Source organism: Oryctolagus cuniculus, chromosome 5 (genome assembly GCF_051225735.1).
Source record: "Oryctolagus cuniculus isolate XC-2025 breed Fujian yellow rabbit chromosome 5, ASM5122573v1, whole genome shotgun sequence".
NCBI classification, from domain to species: domain Eukaryota; kingdom Metazoa; phylum Chordata; class Mammalia; order Lagomorpha; family Leporidae; genus Oryctolagus; species Oryctolagus cuniculus.
Window position 1 is genome coordinate 99625512 of NC_142871.1, and position 23683 is coordinate 99649194.

At 38.8% G+C, this 23683-nt stretch overlaps 1 protein-coding gene and 1 pseudogene across 3 annotated transcripts in view; one reads left to right on the forward strand and one right to left on the reverse strand.

Moving 5' to 3' along the window:
• KCNQ5 (potassium voltage-gated channel subfamily Q member 5) overlaps nucleotides 1-23683 on the reverse strand; it is a 639793-nt gene that overhangs the window by 433874 nt on the left and 182236 nt on the right. The gene's annotated exons all lie outside the window — the stretch shown is intronic.
• Nucleotides 10942-11510, forward strand: LOC149126594 (large ribosomal subunit protein uL23 pseudogene; annotated as a pseudogene).

Consider the following 23683-nt stretch of genomic DNA (forward strand, 5'->3'; position numbering starts at 1 on the left):
GGGAAGACTTGAAGCCTAACCTGTAGGTTAGGGAGTGAACCACTGCATCACACCGAGGTGCAAGGGTCCAAGGGAGTACAGCTATTTCGTCCTGTTGGCAAAGGGCTCACATTCTTCTCTAGGGTGGACAAGTGTCTACCATGGGCATGATGCCTCTGCCTCTTCCACGTGAGAAGCTGGCCCTCTTCTGCCCTTTTGGCTCTTCTGCAACACTAAACCATTCTGTGTCTTCTATTTCCTGTAATTCTGTTCCTTGTTCCTAAGCGTTCTCCATCAGTGGCCTTGGGTCTGGTTCTGTGCTGGGCCATGTTCTTGCTCTTGCAGTAATCCTGCCTGCCCTTTTTTCCTACTGTGATTCTGCCTGACCCCATAAGCTCTGGTGGGGGGGAGTGGTATGCGGCAGAGTTCAACAGACTAACCAGTCAACAGCTCGTGTCTGAATCAAGAAGTACAACAAAGTCTTTTACATAAAGTTGTCATTTTAAAAGGTGGCACAAGAGGTGGGAGTGGGATAAAATAATGTCTATTAATTGTAGGAAGTAGAGGAAAAGGTTCCTTTGGATAAAAAAAGTTATTTATCCACCCACACATGTGTAGCATGTTAGTAAAGTGATTTAAAAAGACATAATGAATGCATATTACTTTTACCAAGCAATATATAATACCTGAGTAGATTTCAAAAGTAAATGTTTCCTCATTTGGCTAAACATGTTCTCAGGGTGAAATCTTCATGCTAAGAGAATTCTGGAAACAAACCTTTGAAAATAAGCCTGCCTTTTAACGTTCTGCTTGGTTTAACTATCTATTTCTCAGTTCACTTCAGTCACAATCGACAAATACAATGAACTGCAAAGTCAAGTGGACAAAAAGTGGACAAAGCACCATGGTTCCTGCGGATGGATAAAGAGCATCTCTCCGTGAGGAATAATAAAAGGAAGATCCACTAGAAAAGCAGTGTCACTAGAATGCTTCCTAAACCGTATATTACATGGCAACAGTATCATAAATCAGTTCTCACTGAGTTCCATATCAACCTGAGAAAAATGCATTGTAGGCCCTGAATTTAAAAAGTATCCAATGATTTCAATGTAAAATGTCCCTCTATTCATCCAGTCATTGCACCAATATTAGGCACTGGGGTAAATCCTAGCTTGCTGCTTATTTTGCAATTTACTCTCATCTGTTCTGTTTGCACTGATTCCTTACAATTAGAAATAAAGCTTGGGTATGCTTAGTATAATATGCACTGTGATTTCTATGTAGCTTTTTTATTTTATTTTTTTCCCCTTTTTTATTAGAAAGGCAGAGTTAGTGAGAGAGAGACAGAGAGAAAGGTCCTCCTTCCGTTGGTCCACTCTCCAAATGGTTGCTACAGCCGGCACTGCGCCAGTAGCTTTTGAAGCTAGTCGAATCAACTTAGCTCCATTTTACACAAAGTTAATGAGCAGAAGCCTCCATACCTGGCCAGGAGTGATATTCCTTATAAAAAGCAGCTCTTAAGCTCTTCCTCACTGATTCTTATTATGATGGTTTCAAGGTATTCTGCATTTCGAATGTTAGTGGTTGTCCAGCCACTGAATGCACCCTGATTCTAAATGCTTTTCAGCATAGAATAAATGGCATTCCTGTGTGGGCTTCTTGTTAAGTAAAATTTCATTCAATAAACATGAGTTTTGCACCTACTATGCCTAAAGTGTTGACCTATGCATTGAGAGTATCCAAGCATGATGACACTTGGAACTTAGCATCCACATGTCCTCAGTCTAGTGGGGCACAAAGAATCATCCTTAAATAACTTTATTTATTTATTTATTTATTTTTGGACAGGCAGAGTTAGTGAGCGAGAGAGAGACAGAGAGAAAGGTCTTCCTTTCGGTGGTTCACCCCCCAAATGGCCGCTACGGCTGGCGCGCTGTGCCAATCCGAAGCCAGGAGCCAGGTGCTTCCTCCTGGTTTCCCATGTGGGTGCAGGGGCCAAGGACCTGGGCCATCCTCCACTGCCTTCCCGGGCCACAGCAGAGAGCTGGACTGAAAGAGGAGCAACTGGGACAGAACCCGGTGCCTCTACCGAGACTAGAACCTTGGGTGCCGGCGTCGCAGGCGAAGGATTAGCCTAGTGAGCCGCAGCACCGGCCCTTAAATAACTTTAAAACATGGCAATTGTGAGACACATTGTTTCTGCTACAGAACTGTGAGTGAACAAATTAATTATGAAAAGAGTCTTTAATAAATCTTCGGGTGGAATATAGCATTCTTTTTAGTGGGAGATTCTTGCATATATAATTGATGTTATACCTAGCCACAAATGTGGAAAAATCAATTATGATCCTTTCCTAAGAGGGGATGTATAGATTTGAGTAGCAGTTGACACAAAATGAGCCCAATAATTTGTTCTCTAGAATTCAGGATTTATTAGACTTCCTTGGAGTCATGAAGCATAAGAAAAGTATTCTGGGAAGATGAGGAGAAAATAAAACCTCCCTCCATGATTCTTCCTTCCCACCAGAAGTATGCTTGTCAGAAATGACCATTAACAGGGTTTTCCTGCGCTGCAAATGCAGCACAGGAAGTTCATTGTCAATGGTGGCAGCTTATTTTGCATACACACACACACTGACTCTGGGGACTTCCCACTCCCCCTGTATTTTGGAGCCACCTGGCGAGATCTGTGCTTGGGCAATACCATGTGCAATGATGCCATGCATGAACTTTGGGCAAGAAGACATTTTCCAACCATTCTACAAATCCATAGAGATGAATCTCATCAGTTTATATAACCGAATACCCTGTACCAAAGAGAACCAGACACTGGGTATTCCTAGCAGCTTCAGGTTCCCTAGCATAAAAAGATACCATGATGGTTTAGAAAAGAGACAGATTAAAAGATAGGAACCCTTCATACTTCTGGCTGTGGAAAATAATGTTAACTCTATATGTCAGAATGAAAAACACATGTTTATGTTTCAGAAAGTCTTTTATTTTCCCATCTTCATTCTTAACCTCAAAGTAATGACTAAGCATGTCCAAAGAGGCACTTTATTTTTATAGCCATGCTTACAGAAAGCCAAAATGGCACCTGAATGACTTCCCCTTTAATTGCTAGCAGTCATAATTTCTAGTATTAACAGTATAGTAGCTGGGAGTGTTTTCAAGAGAAAGCACTTCCTTTTTCATTTCCAAACACAGTAGAAGAAATAGAAGGGTTCCTTGCAGAGCTGCAGGTTGAGAAAGTTCGATACTGTCACTACTCCTATAAGGGGAAAGGAAAACAGGTTTCTACAGTCAGATGCCAGAAACTCTGGTTCTCCAATCCCCAGAGGGAGACTAGTCCTGCAGGTACTACTGTGCATGCCTTCTGTGCAATAAAGCATTCCAGCAGCCCCCAGTGTTAAGATCCAAGATAGTATGTTCATCACTTCCCATTAATTCTCTGAAAATAATTCCTTTTTTTCAACAGGTTAGACAAAATGACTGGAATCAGGAATAGTCTCCTAGAGAGAATGACAAAGTGTAACAAGCAATTCTGTAAGCTAACTAAACAACTTCCCTGAGGAAGCATGGCATAAATGATATGACATCAGTGTTAAGAGGCATTTAGCTGTAGGAACTCAAAAGGAACGAGCTGCTCTTTCAGACAAAGGGAAATGACAAACGCTTTCAAGGGAGTCACAGCTATGCTCTGGGAGTTGATTTAACTGGAGCACAGTTTAATGACATGTTAGCTTGAGCCTAATGTGTAGTAAACATTTACTGCCCATAGTATATAATGAAGCAGTGGGGTAATGCCTTTTATCAGAGGCTGTTCCTCAATCATTCAGAGCCCATTAACAGTCACAACAGAGGCAAACAGAAACTGTGACATGTGCCTCTAAAAATACTGCTTATTGGCAAAAGCTCTCTGGAAGAGGTATTTTGTGTTCATTGGAACCATTAGTGTGTGAGTGAAATTTTCCAGCAGTTCACAAAAATACCCGGACCACATCAAGGGCACATCTGTGAACTTTAGCAAAAAGTAAAAGTGAGAGAAAGCATTAGAAAGCAGTGTATCTTTGGTATCAGGCAGACTGGCTGTCACTAAACACTCCCGTGTCTTATGTTATTGGAATTAGACTACAGAGACGTGCTGTATGTGCAAATTTCCAACAAAAGTGGTCAACATCCAGCACACAAGGGTTATTATTTTTACATGTGTCCTTCTAGCGTGCAAGGTTTTGCCTAGTCAACATGGATGTGACTCAAAAACTGTGGTGTCGCTTTTACGGTCATTCTTCATTCACTGCCTGGCTTGGGAAAGGCTCTTTGCAAGTGCCAGGGCACAAGACAAAAATAACAAATTAAAAGGATTCATTTTTCCAACTTTAAATCAACATATTTTACATAGATACTGGGGAGCATCGGGATGAATAACATTAAAAAATAGGAGAAAATTTATGGCTAATTGAAAAGGTAATAAGCTTTGGTGATAGTTACACCTTACACAGGTGAAGGGAGGCTTAAAAGATATGTTTTGATTTGGTTGATGTGGATGTCTTAATATTCCAAAGAAAAAGAAATAAGCTCAGTCTTTGTTCCATCTTGTCACTGTTCTCCTTCCCAAAGGAGATACCTGTTTTATGTTTCCTGCCTTAACTGTGCATGTAGTTGTTTAATGTGTAATATTCAAAATCATACCAACAGCTTTTTCTTCCTTACATGTTCCTAAGTACCTCTCAAATCAATCCACTTCTTGATACCCAGTCTAAGTCCACCATTACCTCTCTTTCATCTTCTGTCCCCCTCCCTGCCCTCAGTTACTGCCAGTAAAGCACATGTTATCACTTCTATCTCCTGCTATCTCTTCTTTGAACACTTAAAACTCCCAGGATAAAATTTGAGTTATTTTATTCTAGTCCTTCACACTACCTTTCCCTCTTCCCTTTCTACTCAAAAGCCATAAAGAACTTCCAGTTACCCCCTAGGAACATGTTCTCTTATTCTCTAGTCCTTTGCATTGCATGCATCCTCTACTTGGGAAACTTTTCCACATCTTGTCTCAACCTCTTGCATAGAGCAATTCCTTATCACATGTCAGGTTTATGTCAGCTTCTGCTTCTAGGAGGTGGATGTTGATGGGAGCTGAAGAATAGGAAATGGCATGTTGAACACTTACCCTACTAACCCGTGTGAGAATGTTGGATACTAATGTTTTATCTCTTGTAAGCTCTAGTGAGCCTCATTATTGCTGAGCCCCACTTCAGCAGATTTGGGATGCAACCTGGACATGTATTTGACACGCTCCTACCACGTGGCTATGTTGTACTTCAAACTTTCAGAGAAAGCTTCACCTCAAAATTAATCAGGATGGGAGACAATAAGTGGAGAAACAACACTAAGTATGAAATGATGTTGATTATAGATGATACTTAATCATTTTTATTTAATGATTATTTTATGAATTAATCTTACCTTTGAAACATCTACACACACAGTAAACATGAAGTGAATATGAAGAGGTAAAAACAAAAATTACTGTATACTTACTATGAATCAAGATCTACGGTATGAATGTTGTGTGTATTAGAGAGACCCCATGCTGACACAAAAACTTGCATTATAAATAATTCAACTCATAAAAACATAACCATAGGATTTCCTGATACCAAAAATGAACAAATGTACAAATAAATAATCAGAATAAAGCATCTAACCAGATTGAGAAGATTCTCATTGGCAAATGTCCATGAAAAATCAGACATACATAGATAAATAAGAAAAAATGCTGCTGATAGTACTAAATGCTTATAATCTGTGGAAAAGAAATTTTCAAAAAAGCTGATTGTAGATCTTACTTCCTTACAATAGAAAAAATAAGACTGAAAATTAGCAAGTAAAATTAAAAATAAGAAAATAATTAATTCTCAAAAAGACAGCATAAGACATAAGTTTTTTTTTTTTTTTTTTTTTATCTTTTATTTAATGAATATAAATTTCCAAAGTACGTCTCATGGGTTACAATGGCTTTCCCCCCCATACCGTCCCTCCCACCCACCACCCTCCCCTTTCCCACTCCCTCTCCCCTTCCATTCACATCAAGATTCATTTTCGATTATCTTAGTATACAGAAGATCAGCTTAGTATACCTTAAGTAAGGATTTCAACAGTTTGTTCCCACACAGAAACATAAAGTGAAAAATAATAGATGATTTTTTTTTAAATGATGATGAAATCAGATCAGACCTATTGTCATGTTTAATCCCAGTGAGAGTCAAGTTGGGAATTGATAGTTTCTTTTCTTTTTTTTTTTTTTTTTTAACAGAAGATCAGTTTAGTGTACATTAAGTAAAGATTTCAACAGTTTGCACCCCCATAGAAACACAAAGTGAAATATACTGTTTGAGTACTCGTTATAGCATTAAGCCTCAGTGTACAGCACATTAAGGACAGAGATCCTACATGAGGAGTAAGTGCACAGTGACTCCTGTTGTTGACTTTACAAATTGACACTCCTGTTTATGGTATCAGTAATCTCCCTATGCACCAGTCATGAGTTTCCAAGGCTATGGAAGCCCCTTGAGTTCTCCGACTCTTATCTTGTTTAGACAAGGTCATAGTCAAAGTGGAGGTTCTCTCCTCCCTTCAGAGAAAGGCACCTAGCATAAGACATAAGTTTTAAAGACCAAAACTAGAAGGGAAAAAGGGCAACAAGCAGAAAACACTGTGCTCAAGCAGTCTCAAGAGGTTCTCCAAAATGTCTTGAAAGGGAAGTAAAGCTTTGTCTGAAATCCCAAGATGCCAAGAACTTGGCCAGTCTACTAACAATGAGGCAACTGAATGTGTATCCCACATGTCCCCTAACTGCCATTCGATTTGATTTTAACGTTAGTTTTGGGTTCACACTCCTGTGTCCTCCAGTCAGTCTATTTTTGCTCCTTACCCTGTGCAGCACTGGACTGGAGCTCACAAAGTCTTTTTCAGAAGCATGTACGGGGCAAGAGCATCATGTGAGAAATCATCAGAGGCTACTGATGAACATGAGAGGAGAAAAAAGCACATGCCCCATCCTGCTCTCTAAGACACTTAGGAAAGTCGTACAACCATCAGGATGAAACGAACAACAGTGACCACAAAAAGAACGAAGAGAGATGTTCCAATACTAATATTCTATAGTTTAAAAATTTTAAGTAGAATCTAAAACTTCAAGCATCTGTACCCTACCTTAGACAATATTCTTTTAGGTCCATGCTTACCTCCATGAATATAGTGACATAATTCACTAATGGTAATCAGTGGCACTGAGCAGTTAGTGAGCACTTCTTTTAATATTAACACTTCCATCTTTGCTATTATGTCATTCAAATGTCACTGTGAAAGGGCATACCAGCTAAGTTTCACATTACCAAAGAGCTTTCAAGTAAATTATTTCTGTATCAAAATTTACATTTATGTTAGTACTTGAAAACCTATCTCTAGCCTGCTGCTCTGAGAGACTTTGCAATTAAGGTATAACTAAAAGTGGTGATGGTATAAATTATAAATGGCTATTAAACCCTTGACAAATCAATTTTATAATATGAGTGGATTTAGCCTTATAAACCAGTAATTTTTTTCTAGAAATCTATCCCAAAGAAATAATCTGAAATACCTATATACATGTGTACACTCTTACATAATGGCTTAAGCACAAAGATATTCGCTCTGTAGAATTTGTAACTGTGAAAAATCAGAAATAACACAAAAGCTAGTAACTAGGAAATTGCGCGATTGATTTTTGCCAAGCCATTAAAAATAAATTTTGTGAATATTTTTCAGTAACATAGATAAAAATTATGTTGTGAAATTAATAGAAGCAGAAAATATGTGATCAAAAATGGGCAAAATGACTACATTCTTAAAAAAGATCAAAAGGAGATGAAGACACAAACGAAGAGCTTTGGTACTCAGTGGGATTACTGACAAGCTTTTTCTTAGATTTTGAAGTCTGTCTAATAAATGTATATTGATTTGTAATCAGAAAGACAAGGAAATTGGTATATTTTTAATGCAATCCTCAGATGGTGACTCTTTCCTGATGGGATGCAGGTTTCGTCACTTTTTGCATGCTTGTCTGTCCCAGTTCTTGTGTCAACTGGCTGCACAAATATGGTCTGGAATAATGCTTTTATCCCCTTTTTGTGGTTATATATGTGGTTATGGAATTAATGCTGTGTGGTGAGAACCCTATCAATATCAAATAAAAGAGCACTCTTGCAGTATTCAGTTTCTATGCAGGCACGTGGAACATGTTTGTTATTAGGAACATTAATACATGAAAACTGTGGCAGGTCATCAAATACAGAGACAAAGTAAAAATACAAGGTATTTGCAGTTTTCCTTTCTACCCCGCCTTGCATTTTAGGACTCTGGCAGCAGCTGTCTCCAAACAGACTTCAGCTACAAGGAGGAAGTAAAATGCATGAGGAACAATTTCTCAAAAAGCTAGAACAGTAGGTCTTACAAGAGATGTTGTTTATATTCAAGAGTCTAAGTTTCATAATATGTAACACTTCATTCCTTCCCTAAAATATGCTAATTTATAGCTACTGAAGATAATCAAAGGAAGATTATTGGGCTTATATTGCAAACAAAAGTATTATTTCTAAGAATAAAGAAAAATTGGGGCAAGCATTGTGGTGTAATGGGTTGTGCTGCTGCCTGTGACTCCAGCATCCCATATAGGCTCCAGTTCAAGTCCTGGCTGCTCCACTTTTGATCCATCTCCCTGCTAGTATGATAGCCCAAGTGGTTGGACTCCTGCACCCATGTAGGAGACCCCAATGAAGCTTTTGGTTCCTAGCTTTGGCCTTGCCCAGCTCTGGCTGTTGCAGTCATCTGGGGAGTGAACCAGCGAATGGAAGATTTCTCTCTCGCTATGTCTCTGCCTCTCTCTATATAACTCTGCCTTTCAAATAAATAAAACAAATCTTTTTAAAAACAAAAGAATAAATACAAATCTTTCTAAGTTACTTCTGGAAAGTAAAATAAAGATGAGGAAGAGCATTTAGTCAAAAAATCAAGTAGGTAAAAAATATTGGCTGACAAGTAGGAGCAATATTTTCCAGTGACAATGACCCATGAACACATCAGGAGTATATTTTCTTTTCCTTGAAAGTACATAGAATAGTTAAAGTATCATACTATGTAGCCAAAGCTCTAAAGTTTTGAGTGGAAATTTGTAATGGGACTACTTTATAGGACAAACCCGGTGTCTGTAGTTCACTGTGATGTGAACACTTTGGGTGGACCTAGCTGGTATTAACTCTATCTGGAAACTGAAACCATTCAGCATAAACTCATGGGAAAACTTATGAGAGTTAAATTCCTTGGAAAAATACATGTGCTTGGCAATTCTCATGGCAGAGTTTGGGAAGCACAGCTCTTAGTACTCAGTAAGGAAGTGGGGCAGTGACTTTTTCCCCATTGAGAAACTATTCCTGGCTCAGATTTTTCTTGAGCTTGTCACATAGATCTCTAAACGCCAACTGAAAATGTTAAGAAGGAGCCTTTAGATGAAGACTCTCCATACCCACCTTCACTTTCAAAATGAAGTTTCTTTTAAAATACAGAAAATCACGGAGACTAAGCCATAGGAACAAGATCGTGTCTAAAACAAATACTGGCTATGTTTGACCCCAGACTAGACTCTGAACAAAGTCAGTGCTATTTGAGACCAGAAAATGCCCTGGTCCAATCTCTTAGATAAGCTTCCTAATTATTTCCAGAAACCTCAAATACTGGTGCAACCTAGAGATTGTTGGGGCTGTGTCAGAATCATAAAGAAACAGGGTCATTCATTACAATGAAGTGGCCTTGTTATAATTCCTTCAGTTCAATGTGGAGATGCATGTTTATATGAGGAAAAGTTTACAACGAGAAAGGAGTTTTGAGACTGAGCTCTAAAGAAACCAGAATGTGGCATAATTGACTGGCCTGCAGTTGTAGTAGAGGACAGAGGGGTCTGAGCTTTGGTTTCTGCTCTACTTTAAAAAACTCTTGGGCCATAAGAGATGTACAGTTTGGCACATGCTCAATCAGACTTGCCCCTAATGGTAGAGTTAGAAACATACGAGGGGATTCCAATTCAATTCCATCGAGGTGGCAAGTACCAATGCCATTTCACTAGTCAAAGTGATCAGTTTCAGTTCATAATTGGTCATAATGATAGGATTAAGAGTCAAAGGGATCACATAAACAAGACTAGTGTCTGCTAATACTAACTGATAGAATTAAAAAGGAGAGAAAACTCCAACATGGGAAGCGGGATACACAGCAGACTCACAGAATGGCAGATGTCCTAAAAAAGCACTCTGGCCTCAGAATCAGTCCTTAAGGCATTCAGATCTGGCTAAAAAGCCCATGAGAGTATTTCAGGCATGGAAAGCCAAGACCTTGTGGCAAAAAAAAACAAAAAAACAAAAAAACCTAAAATGAAAGATCTCTGTGAGTGAGATCCCAGAGGAAAGAACGGGCCATCAAAGGAGGTACCTTTCTCTGAAGGGAGGAGAGAACTTCCACTTTGACTATGGCCTTGTCTAAATAAGATCAGAGCTGCCAAATTCAAGAGGTTTCCATAGCCTTGGCAACTCATGACAAGAGCCTTGGGTAATTACTGACACCATAAACAAAAGTGTCAATTATTAAATCAACAACAGGAGTCACTGTGCACTTATTCCTCATGTAGGATCTCTGTCCTTAATGTGTTGTACTATGTGAATTAACAGTATAACTAGTACTCCAACAGTACTTTATACTTTGTGTTTCAGTGTGGGTGCAAACTGTTGAAATCTTTACTTAGTATATACTAAATTGATCTTCTGTATATAAAGAGAATTGAAAATGAATCTTGATGTGAATGGGATGGGAGAGGGAGTGGGAGATGGGATGGTTGTGGGTGGGAGGGAGGTTATGGGGTGAAAAAGCTGCTATAATCCAAAAGTTGTACTTTGGAAATTTATATTTATTAAATAAAAGTTGCCTTTTCACTAAGATGGCGCCGAAGGCGAAGAAGGAAGCTCCTGCCCCTCTTAAAGTCGAAGCCAAAGAGAAGGCCTTGAATGCCAAGAAGGCAGTGTTGAAAGGCTTCCACAGCCACAAGAAGAAGATCCGCACATTCCCCACCTTCCGGCAGCCCAAGACACTACGCCTCTGACGGCAGCCCAAATACCCTCGGAAGAGCGCCCTCAGGAGAAACAAGCTTGACCACTATGCCATCATCAAGTTCCCCCTGACCACGGAGTCAGCCATGAAGAAGACAGAAGACAACAACACACTGGTGTTCATTGTGGATGTCAAGCCCAACAAGCACCAGATCAAACAAGCTGTGAAGAAACTCTATGACATTGATGTGGCCAAAGTCAACACCCTGATCAGACCTGATGGAGAGAAGAAGGCGTATGTGCGGCTGGCCCCTGACTATGGTGCTCTGGATGTTGCCAACAAAATTGGGATCATCTGAACGGAGTCCAGCTGGCTAATTCTAAATATATGTTTTTTCACCATAAAAAAAAAGTTAAAAAAAGAAAAAAAGAGAGTTACTCTGTATGGACTTTTATCCTCTTTCTAAACAAAATACTTTGATTCAGAAATATACAAAGAGTTCATCTTTAGAAATCAGTTTCATATTGTCTTGATTGCTGAAATGAGACTAGACTGAATACAAGCAGGATTCTTCCTAAGTTAAAATAATGATATGAGGTTGGATCTTGCTTTGCTGGTACAAAGGTCAGACCAGAGTTAATTATTTTTAGAAAACTAATTAATTAATAAGAGGAATTTATTTTGCTGTACAAAGTGTCAGAATAATTTAAAATTGCTACTGTTGTTTTCCTATATAAGTGAGAAGAGATCAATTACGACTTCAATCAAAAATGTGTTCAGGGTCAGCACTGTGGTGTAATAGGCTAAGCCTCGGCCTGTGGTGCTAGCATCTCATATGGGCACTAGTTTGAGTCCCGGCTGCTCCACTTCCAATCCACCTCCCGCAGTGCTGGCAGCCCATATGAGCGCTGGTTTGTGTCCTGGCTGCTTCTCTCTGAGGCAGCTTGGGCCCAGAGGAAGATCCTGGCTCCAGATCTGCTCAGCTCTGTCTATCACAGCCATTTGGGGAGTGAACCAGCATATGGAAAACTTTTCTTTCTCTCTCTCCCTCTCTCTGTCTGCAACTCTATCTCTCAATAAACAAACAAAATCGTTTTTTTAAAAAAGATAATGTTACTAGACTGGGATCCAGAAAATATAATTTCTATCTATACTGTAATTTGGAAAGGAACATTCAAATTAATTAAATTCACAATAGTATGTTTTGTTGAACCTATTGTGTACAGTTTCAAATTGATAAAGTTACTTGGCAGGGTGGGAAAAATCTTAAGCAAGAGGAAGGCAGAAGCCACATGTGATGAATGACTAGCTTATGTGTCAGCTTGGCTAACCTACAGTACTGTGTGCCCAATTATGAGAGTAATCCAGTGTTACTGTGAAGGTAACTGGTAGGTGTGGTTAGCATCTAAAATTAACAAACTTTCAGTAAAAGAGATTCCTTTGACAATGAGTGGGCCTCATCCAATCAGTTGAAAGACCTCAAGAGTAAAACTCAGAAGTGATAAAGTGATGCCTCAATAGTAGCATCAACTTCAGTCTGACAGTTTTCCAGCTGGCTCGCGTACCCTATCAATTTCAGACTTTCCAGTCCTCATCATCAAGTAGGCCAATTCCTTCAGAGCTCTTTCTGTCTTCCCTGTCTCTCTCTGTCTCTATCTCACTCTATCTTCCAATACACACACACACACACACACACACACACACACTATCCTATGGGTTCTGTGTTTTTTCCAGGAGAAAAACATTTTTTTGCCATTAATATAAATGAATATTAGTAAATTTCCAAACATATACCACATATTATATTTTATATGTGTATGTAAGTAAGCACTTAAGTTTAAAATGGAATAAAATGCCTTATATTTAAAAAATACAAATTGCTGCTGATGCAATAAAATGGGAGTGAAAACAGGAAAAGAAACAGGCAAATCCAATTTTTAAAATTAAATATTATACAAAGGAGAAGTCAATATTTAATAATGTGCCATGAAGTCAATCCCATTCAGTGTCTCCTTAGAGAAAATTCATACTTATTAATTGTCTTACATACTATAATAAGCCTATGTGAACTTCATGTTAGAAAAGAAAATATCATCTTAAAAGATGTTTCAAAGATACAGAGAAGTTACTTCTAAGGAAATACTGGGATATGAAGTATCTGGATAAACATTCTATTGCTATCAAGTATGTAAGTATATCCATCTCTCAAGATCTGCTTCAATTATCACATAAATCATGCTCTACTTTTGAATTATTAGAGCATCTACTTTCCAAATCATCACTGGGTATCAGAGTACTTTTTACTATACCTTGTTATTTTTAAACTACTTAAGAACATCAACAATTTTTATCGTTTTATATTAATAGTTTCTCCACTGGATTAACCTCTTACACATGGTTAGGCACTTAAGAACTGATTTATGGTAAATAATTATGCATATAGAATATAAAATTCCAATAAAAATTTATGAAAGTTTAAAAAATTTAAACAGCGGGGCTTGTGCTATAGTATCATAGGTAAAGCCATCACCAGCAGTGCCAGCAACCCATAATGACACAGGTCAACTTAAGTCCTGGCTGCTTCAATTCTGATCCAGCTCTCTGCTGTGGCCTGGGAAAGCAGTGGAAAATGGCCCAAGACCTTGGGCCCCTGCACTCTTGTAGGAGACCCGGAAGAAGCTCAAGGCTCCTGGCTTCAGATGGGCATGGGTCCGGCCATTGTAGCCATTTGGAGGGTGAACCAGCAGATGGAAGATCTCTCTCTCTCTCTGCCACTGCCTCTCTGTAACTCTTTCTGATAAATAAATGAATCTTTTTTAAAAAAATTAAAACAGCACCCTAATGATTTAATATGTTGTCTTTTTCCTGCCAAAAAAGCTAGCCAAAATTTAATCCTCATTTTGTTAATTTATATCATAAATGTATGTTATTGTTAATGGAATGTTATTATTCTATACAAGTCTAATAAAGTTTCTTAATTTGTAATGTATTCTATTCACACAAAACTTCAATTGCACTAAATAATATCACTATAATAACCTATGATATATAACTGCAAGGTGTCCGGCGCATAACAAATCTTCCCAGGCAGACAAATCAATTAATTCACAAGCTTTTATTGGGATTCCGCTCCTGGGCGAGGTTCCCCGGTCCCAACAGAGAGGGGGCCGGCGAAGTCGCACGTCAGAGATTTGGAGGGCACCTTTTATAGATACAGGGCTTGGGGATTAAAGGTTGAGGTGGGTCTGATCCTCATTGGTTGACCTTTAGGCAACTGCAGGGACCTTGACAAGGCCTTTTCTTCCCCGGAAGTGCGGGTAGGGACTCTCCATTCCCAGAAGTATAGGTCTTCCCTCCTTGTGGATCCCAAAGCTACCAATAACATTAACTTAATTGGTTGATATATTGGGGTACTTGTCAATGCAACTAAAAGAAACAGTATTCTTAAGATTTTGAGAAATTGGCCAGCACCATGGCTCACTTGGCTAATCCTCCGCCTGCAGCGCCGGCACCCCAGGTTCTAGTCCCGGTTGGGGCGCCGGGTACTAGTCGCAGTTGCTCCTCTTCCAGTCCAGCTCTCTGCTGTGGCCCGGAAGGACAGTGGAGAGGGCCCAAGTGCTTGGGTTCCTGCACCCACATAGGAGACCGGGAGGAAGCACCAGGCTCCTAGCTTCAGATCGGCGCAGTGCCGGCCATTAGGGAAGTGAACCAACGGAAGGAAGACTTTTCTCTCTGTCTCTCTCTCACTGTCTATAACTCTCTTTGTCTCTCTCTCTCTCACTGTCTAACTCTGCCCATCAAAAAAAAAAAATATTTTGAGAAATCAAAAAATGGTGTAGTTCAGAGTCATTGAGTTTTTATTTGAATGCTGTTCTAACAGGAAGAGTTAATAAATTAGTTAATACAGACATTTAGAATTATATAAAAATTAGTTATTTCTATGAAGTCTTGCTGAGATTATGACAAGTATTACTGTTTTCCAGAAAGAATTCAGGATTAACGTAGTTCAACAAAAATGAAGACTCTGAGTTCACAGAAATTGCAATGTTCTATCTCTGCTCTGTGTAGCTCATTTTCTGTTTAAGCTAAGAACTCATCTGCCTGAGAATAATCTCATTACATGCAAGAAGCAGATTCACCATTAGCTCTTCTTGCCTTTTAATCCTATTACAGTATCTATTTGTATTTCAATTTTTAGCTTTTGGAATTATTTTAAATTGCTTGAAAAGCAGAGAGAAAGAGAGAGGGGGGAAATATGAATGAACTACTATATGCTGGTTTGCTCTCCAAATGCTCTCAAATGTTGGGGTTGGGCCAGGTCAAAACTGGGAACTCAATCCATTTCTCCCATATGGGTGTCAGGGAATCAACTATTTAAGCCATCATCTGCTGCCTCGCAGAGTCTGCTTAGCAGGAAGTTGGAAATGGGAGCTGGAGCCAGAATTCAAATCCAGGTATTCAAATATGGGACATGGCATCTTAACCAGCATCTTAATCATTAGACTGTCTGCCAAGGCCTTTTGAATGTGTAAAATCATCATTCTGCTTTACCCTGTCCATATCCTTTAAGTTTTCTTCCCCTTTAAGACAGAGACAGTGTTATAATCTGTGGCCTCAAATTCAAAGTGCTTAGGGAACTCCCAGAGATCTTATCCTTGAACTTGGCCTCATTATCACTAGCTCTAATGAACTGAAGTAACCAGATGCAGGCACAAAAGGGTTCTTTTGGCTCCTTATAGTCCTGACTGGCTTTGAAATATGACACCTGCTTCACATCAGTGTCAGACCAGGGAGTGGGATTACTGGTAGCCACACAATTTCAAATGTGGAGTCAAAGCTAACTGTGATAAAACCCCAAATAATGGAAGATTGTTTGGGACCAAATTTCTCTTCTTCTATACAAGGCTGAACGATTACTTCAAGTATATCTAGTATGCTACAACCTTATTCCATAAATTATATTTAATAATAGCTTACTTATAATATGTAAATAAATATTCATAAATATTTCTCTATTTAACATCAGCCATTAGAACTTGTTTGCTTTAAGTTTCTGATTGTCCATTTGGGGTTCATTTTGGACTTCTTCTAAAGGTGTATATTGTTGGAAACAAGCACACATACATCCATTAATGGAATGATTATTTTATGCTAACAAAGAACTCATACCAAGTGTGCTTATCTGTAGTAGTTAGGGCAAATAGTTATCAGAGGAACCAAAATATAAAGAGGAAAAAAAAAAAAAGAAATCCAAATTACTTTTCAATAAACTTTTTAGTCTGAGTAATAAGTTATTACAATAACAAACATTACAAATGGTAACACACTTAAGAAGAGAAAAAGATAGGATTTGTTCTTTTTTGAACTTTTTATAAACTTCCAGTAATAATCTCTGTAGTCCAAGTCAAGGGGTAATCCCTAAATATTGTTTGCATATACTCATAGACTGAATGCTTTGAACAAAATTATGATTCATATTTTATATGACTCCTCTCAGGAGTTTTTCACTACTTTAAGAAATCAGCTCTTGCAGTTAGCAAGAATTGGCAACACTCACTTTTTTTTTTTTTTTTTTTTTTTATCTTTTATTTAATGAATATAAATTTCCAAAGTACGACTCATGGGTTACAATGGCTTCCCCCCCCATACCGTCCCTCCCACCAACAACCCTCCCCTTTCCCACTCCCTCTCCCCTTCCATTCACATCAAGATTCATTTTCGATTATCTTAATATACAGAAGATCAGCTTAGTATACCTTAAGTAAGTATTTCAACAGTTTGCTCCCACACAGAAACATAAAGTGAAAAATAATAGATGATTTTTTTTAAATGATGATGAAATCAGATCAGACCTATTCAGACCTATTGTCATGTTTAATCCCAGTGAGAGTCAAGTTGGGAATTGAAAATTTCTTTCTTTTTTTTTTTTTTTTTTTTTTTTTTTTTTTTTACAGAAGATCAGTTTAGTGTACATTAAGTAAAGATTTCAGTCGTTTGCACCCCCTTAGAAACACAAAGTGAAATATACTGTTTGAGTACTCGTTATAGCATTAAGCCTCAGTGTACAGCACGTTAAGGACCGAGATCCTACATGAGGAGTAAGTGCACAGTGACTCCTGTTGTTGACTTTACCAATTGACACTCCTGTTTATGGCATCAGTAATCTCCCTATGCACCAGTTATGAGTTTCCAAGGCTATGGAAGCCCCTTGAGTTCTCCGACTCTTATCTTGTTTAGACATGGTCATAGTCAAAGTGGAGGTTCTCTCCTCCCTTCAGAGAAAGGCACCTCCCTCTTTGAAGACCTGTTCTTTCCACTGGGATCTCACTCACAGAGATCTTTTAGGCAACACTCACTTTAAAGATGAATGGAATTTCACCCCCCCCCATTTTTAAATTGATAATATTCAATTACTTGATTTACAAATTCTCTTTCAGTTCTAACTACATTCTTACCTCTGAGAAGAAGAGTGAAAACATATTAGGATTTACGTGACATAATATATATAAGACAAAGTTTCTCAACATCTGACTGCTCCCTCTTGATTTGGCCACCAGCAGTTTAAGGGTATAGGATCTTGTCTCTTTCAGCCTCAGAGATCTTCTTGCAAGTTCTGGTGGAGCAGTCACCTCTCCACCCCTATCTTAAAGGCATGTGACCACAGCCAAGCCAATGAGCATCATTTATCCCCAACCCGCGGCTCACTAGGCTAATCCTCCGCCTTGCGGCGCCGGCACACCGGGTTCTAGTCCCAGTCGGGGCGCCGGATTCTGTCCCGGTTGCCCCTCTTCCAAGCCAGCTCTCTGCTGTGGCCCGGGAGTGCAGTGGAGGATGGCCCAAGTACTTGGGCCCTACACCCCATGGGAGACCAGGAGAAACACCTGGCTCCTGCCATCGGATCAGTGCGGTGCGCAGGCCGCAGCGCACCGGCCGCAGCGGCCATTGGAGGGTGAACCAACAGCGAAAGGAAGACCTTTCTCTCTGTCTCTTTCTCACTGTCCATTCTGCCTGTCAAAAAAAAAAAAAAATGATTCATTTTATTTATTTGAAAGAGTTACAGAGAGAGAAGGGAGGGGGAGATATCCTCCATTGCAGGTTCACTTCCCAGATGGCCACAATGCCTAGGGCTCTGCCAGCCCAAGCCAGGAGCCAGGAGTTTCTTTCAGGTCTCCCACACAGGTGGAGTGGCCCAAGCACCGGCCATCCTTCTCTGCTGATTTCCAGGTGCATTCACAGGGAGCTGCACAGGACATGGAGCAGCCAGGACCAGCACCCAGAATGGAATGCCGCCTCAAAAGTCAATTCAGGGGAAGCAGAGCAAAGTCAAGTGATGGAGAGAGCCACCAACCTAATAAAATGCTGAGTCCTTGTATCTAGCTTGAGGCAATAATACCTTTGGACTCTTTGGCTGGTTTAACTAATGAACACGTTCTCTTTTTATCTGAGTAAACCACTTTTATTTAGGTTTTTGTAACTTGCAACCACAGGAAACTTGAGAAGGGTTTTTTTTTTATTTTAATTGCCTTTAGTATTATTGCAGTGATTGCAAAATGCCATGTTTTCAGCACAAGGACCCTCTCCTCAGATCCCTGCCTTGCCTACCTTTTTTTTATTATCTATGGTCAGTAAAAACAATAAATCAATAAAATACACAGACACACCTTTCATTAACTACTAACCTCTAGCACTACCTGGATACTGAAAAAAAAAAAAAGAAATCTTTCATTTTTCCAAAATTATAATGTTTAAATTGACAACTCTGAAGTGTTACGTAGTAAAGTTATCCAGATGGCTTAAAACAATGCTGAGGGACAACATCTATGTAACAGAAATGTCCTCTTTTGTCAGTCTTTAAAAACTACAACCAACCAACAAAGAAGGCTTCATAATGAATTCTCATACATTTTATTTTTTCATTCAGTTCTTTTTAAAAATTAATTTTGTGGTAGACCTATGATTTCTATCTCTCGGGTTTTTCTTTTCTTTTTCTTCTATTTGGTTCATTTTAGAAATTTTAAATTTTGTTTTCTTTCTAAATGCCTGAGATTTGGCTCAGAGGAGATACCACTTTTTCAAACAACTCCATAGCTAAAAGTGGATATAAACATATGTGTAGCATTTCAATGTTCATTTATCACTTGTGGATGTGTCCCGAAAGCTATAAATAGGAAAGTACAAGCACACCAACGTGCTTCGACATTCATATGCATGTGAATTCTTGAGTGCATATACTATCACTTATTTTTTCAATTTCATAATATATGTGTGTGAAAATTTTATTAACTATCATAAATCAGACTCTGAGATTGTCACTTATTTAATGGAACTTTTAAATAATTCTAACATTCCAGAAATGTCAAGAATATTCATCTACTCATCTCCTCTTATTCTCTGCTTTCCAAATGTCAAGCAATCATCTCTGAATGTGGCATTGTGGGCTATGAAATTCAAAGCCCACATGGCATTTCTCAGTACGATGCACAAAAAATGAGATCATGCATTTGAAGGGCTGGGCACAGGGCCTGACCCACAATACAAACTAAAATCAAAGCCAATTCTTCCAAATCCTTCTTTCCTGCCTTTCCTTTATTTGTACAAAAGCACCCACATATGCAAATGCACTTCATCTTCTGTCTCCTTGGAGGAATGATATGTTTTAGAATTATTCTTAACTTTATCACACCGAACTCTGCTTTAAAAATATAATTTTGGGCAGGTGTTTGACACAGCAGTTAAATCACCACTCGGGATGCTGACATCTCATATAGGCATGTCTAGGCTCAAATTCTGGCTCTGCTCTGGATTTCAGCTTCCTGTTAATGTGCACCCTGGGAGGCACCAGATGACAGCTCAAGTACTTGGGTTCCTGCCAATGTAGGAGACCTGTTTGAGGTCCCAACTCCCATCTTCAGTCTGGCCCAGCAATAACTATTGTGGGCATTTTGGAATGAACCAGCAGATGGAAGAACTCTATCTGTGTCTCCCTGCCTTAAAATAGATAAAATAGAAAAAAATAATGATTTTATAATGCCCTCTGAAGATCCTAAAAAGTAATTTATAAATAATTTGCCTTCACATATAATCTAAAATAAACACCCACGTATGGAAAAATAAGGAAAGTAGTTCATAATAAAAATATATTTCAATAGGTAAATGTTTGGGCATGTTTCACTTGATTAGAAGATATAATTGAATTGTTCAGCTGTGTACCTAAATGCAGAATCCTTGCATCTATAACTGCTGCAAATATTAAACAGTATGGGCATGTTTTATTGGCAATTCAAATACCACAAATTATGCTGGCATCAATGGTGACCCAACTCTTGGTGAAGCTCTGATAAATACTAACTACAATTATCTCTTAATTTATAGTGCAGCTACATTCCTGCAAAATTTAGTGAGGATTAAAATTGTGCAAAAATAACTGGTACTTATTTGCTAAATGAAATTAAATTTAAGTTCAGATTACTGGAAAAAAGATCTTTTACCTACAAAAATGTCCACTAGAATATTTAAAGTGCAATTACCTCATGTGTTAACAGAGACACTTAGTATTTTGACCCTTTCCCAGCCATTTTGATGATCTGCAAACATCAAACCCAAGTTGAAAACTCCCCTAGGGAGAGGAGGTGGTTCTATCCCCCTTGAAACTTTTCAGAATGGCATGTTTTATTTCAAACCACATCTTCAATTACGATAATAAAATATTTGCAACTCATGATAAACTATTCCATTTTTTAGCTTCCAAAAATTCTTCTGGCAGTACTGTCTGTGCAGTGAAGACATCACATGTGTTCCTTCACGTTGCTAAATATGTATGGATCGTCTCTGGGTTTTGAATCTGGAAATGGCCTTGAAATGGAGACATTAATTACATGCTTAGTCACAGACAATGTAATATGGTTCCTTTGCCAGAGTAATTGGCACCCTGCAGCTATGCCCTCCTAGTTATTACACAGTAGCAACAAGTTTCAAGGCACATGAAACACTAGAGACAGGTGGAATTATAATAGTATCTCAAAGTCAATTGAAAAAAAAAAACAGTAAATTGAGATAAAACACACATTCCATTGTAGAAATGCTCCAATTTACAATTTTGTGATTACCAGCATATAGTCATTCCAACGGCCATGTTTATTTAAAGACCCGTTTCATTCAAGAGCTGATTTACCTGTAAGATACTCAAAAACACTAATTCCAAAATCCTGGTACAAGAGATATCTCTAGTGTTTGTTGTAATGTGCTTCAAAAGGCAAAAGAATGACATGGCAAGATCTTCTCCAACTAAAGCAGAAACAATAGCAACAAGAAGCTTAGATTTAAAACAGCATTTTGGAAGTTTCATAAACTATGATCTTAAGAAATAAATGGGGGTGGTAAGAGAAAAAGATTGTAAGACAAGATACTGAAAGAAAATGCAAAAGAAACAAATATTTAAAGATTTTGGAATGCTAAAAATAATTTTCTCCATAATTACAGAGTCACAAATGTATATAACAATTCAATCTGCCACCATGACTAAGAAATGAAGCTTAAAACAGGGTTTTACTTCTGGGAGTTCAATTTAAAGAGTGGATTATATTAGTTTTATATCCATGAAATGATAGTAGCCTTCTTTTGCTGTATTCTAATCCTTTGCAAACTAGTGGTTTCCAAACAGCTGAATTTACCAAAACCAATGACCAAGAAAGCATGGGCAGGAGTCATTTGACATGACATTCTGAACTTCTATCTGGTAGTCAATAGTTTTCCTATTTTCTCAGGACATATGAGTATGTTGGGTTGGAGGCAGACTGGGGATGGAAGTGAATGGAATTAGAATACCTCAAAATATGATATCAAAGGCATTGATCCCATCCTGATTTTTGGATACTAGTCTGGTTGAAGTTCGCACTTTGTCATCATTAAACGTGTGTTAGTCCACATACACCTTCCTGTGCCCTCTAATTTCCTTTTAGTACTCTTTTTTTTTTCTTTTAAATTATGTATTTGTGAGAGAGCCAGACAGACACACAGAGAAATCTGCTGGTTCCCTCTTCCAAATGCCTACTGTGGCTGGGGGCTAGGCTGATCCAAAGAAAGGATTTAGAAAGACAATCCAGGTCTCCCACATGGGTGGCAGGAACCCAGTCACTGAGACATCACCACTGCCTCCCAGGGGCTGCAATGGTGGGAATCTGGAGCCAGAAGCCAGAGCAGGGATTCAAACTCAGGAATTTTGATGTGGCATATAGGCCTGTTAACTATGAGGCTAGATGCCAACTTCCCTTTAACTTGAGCTTATATACAAAGTTGATAAATCACTCTATCTGTGATCCTCCGCTAATTTGTGTTGTGGCTGTCTCTTTATAAGCCATTATATCTTGCCTCAAATGTCTCCCCTTATGAGAAATCATTTCTGATTTTCTATGGAAGGAGTCATTCTCACCCAATTACCAATCATTCTCCAAGATCATACCTTGTTCATTTTTGTCACATCACTTTTAAAAATTTATTTTAAGGACAGTGTGACAGAGAGAGAAGGAGAGACAGAGAGAAAAAGAGATGTTCCATTCACTGGTCTATTCCCCAAATGGCCCTAATGGCCAGGGCTGAGCCAGGATGAAGCCAGGAGGCCAGAACTCCATATAGGTTTCCCATATTGGTGGCAGGATCCCAAGTACTTGGGACACCTTCGTTTGCTTTCTCAGGCACATTAGCAAGGAGCTGGGTCAGAAGCAGAGCACCTGGGACTTGAACCTATGCTGCAATATGCAATGCTGGCATCACTTTGCCACAATGTCTGCTCTCCAACAGATCACTTAAAAAACAGCAATGACCTTGTTTTGACTTACTGCTTAATGATTTCTCTCCACTGGAATGCAAGCCACTTTTGTATTTTTAAAAGATTTATTTATTTTTTATTTGAAAGGCAGAATTGGAGACAGAGGGAGAGGCAGAGGGAGACTTTCCGTCTGCTGGTTCACTCTTCAAATGGTCACAATGGCCAGGGCTGGGCGAGGCAAAGCCACAAGCTTCATTCATTCTCCCCCATGGATGGCAGGGGCCAAGCACTTGGGCCATCTTCCACTACTTTCCCAGGCACATTAGCAAAGAGCTGGCTTGGAAGTGGAGCATCTGGGACTCTAACCAGTACCCATTTGGAATGCCAGAATTTTCGGAAGCAGCTTAACCTTAACCACCACAATACTGGCTACAAAGGCAAACCACTTGAAGGCAAAGTCCTTGTCTATCTGTTGACCATCATTAACTCCAAACCTGTAACAATTCCTGGTACATGGAATAGGTTAAAATAAAATCTCTGTTGAATAAGCAAATACTGAATACATTCCTTTGGGCCTAAAAATCCTGTTCTTTATCTTTATGTTCAATACATATTTGTTTTATTCTTTTACTTTCTTTAGCTTCCTAAATAACTTTAATTTTCCCAATAAAAGAAACATTCATATGTTATTTTTCTACATTTAATCTGTAGCTCAACTTGTTGTCAAGGACTGGGAGTCAAAGGGAGCACATAGACAAGTCTAGTACCTGCTAACGCTAACCAATGGAGTAAATAAAGGGGAGAGTG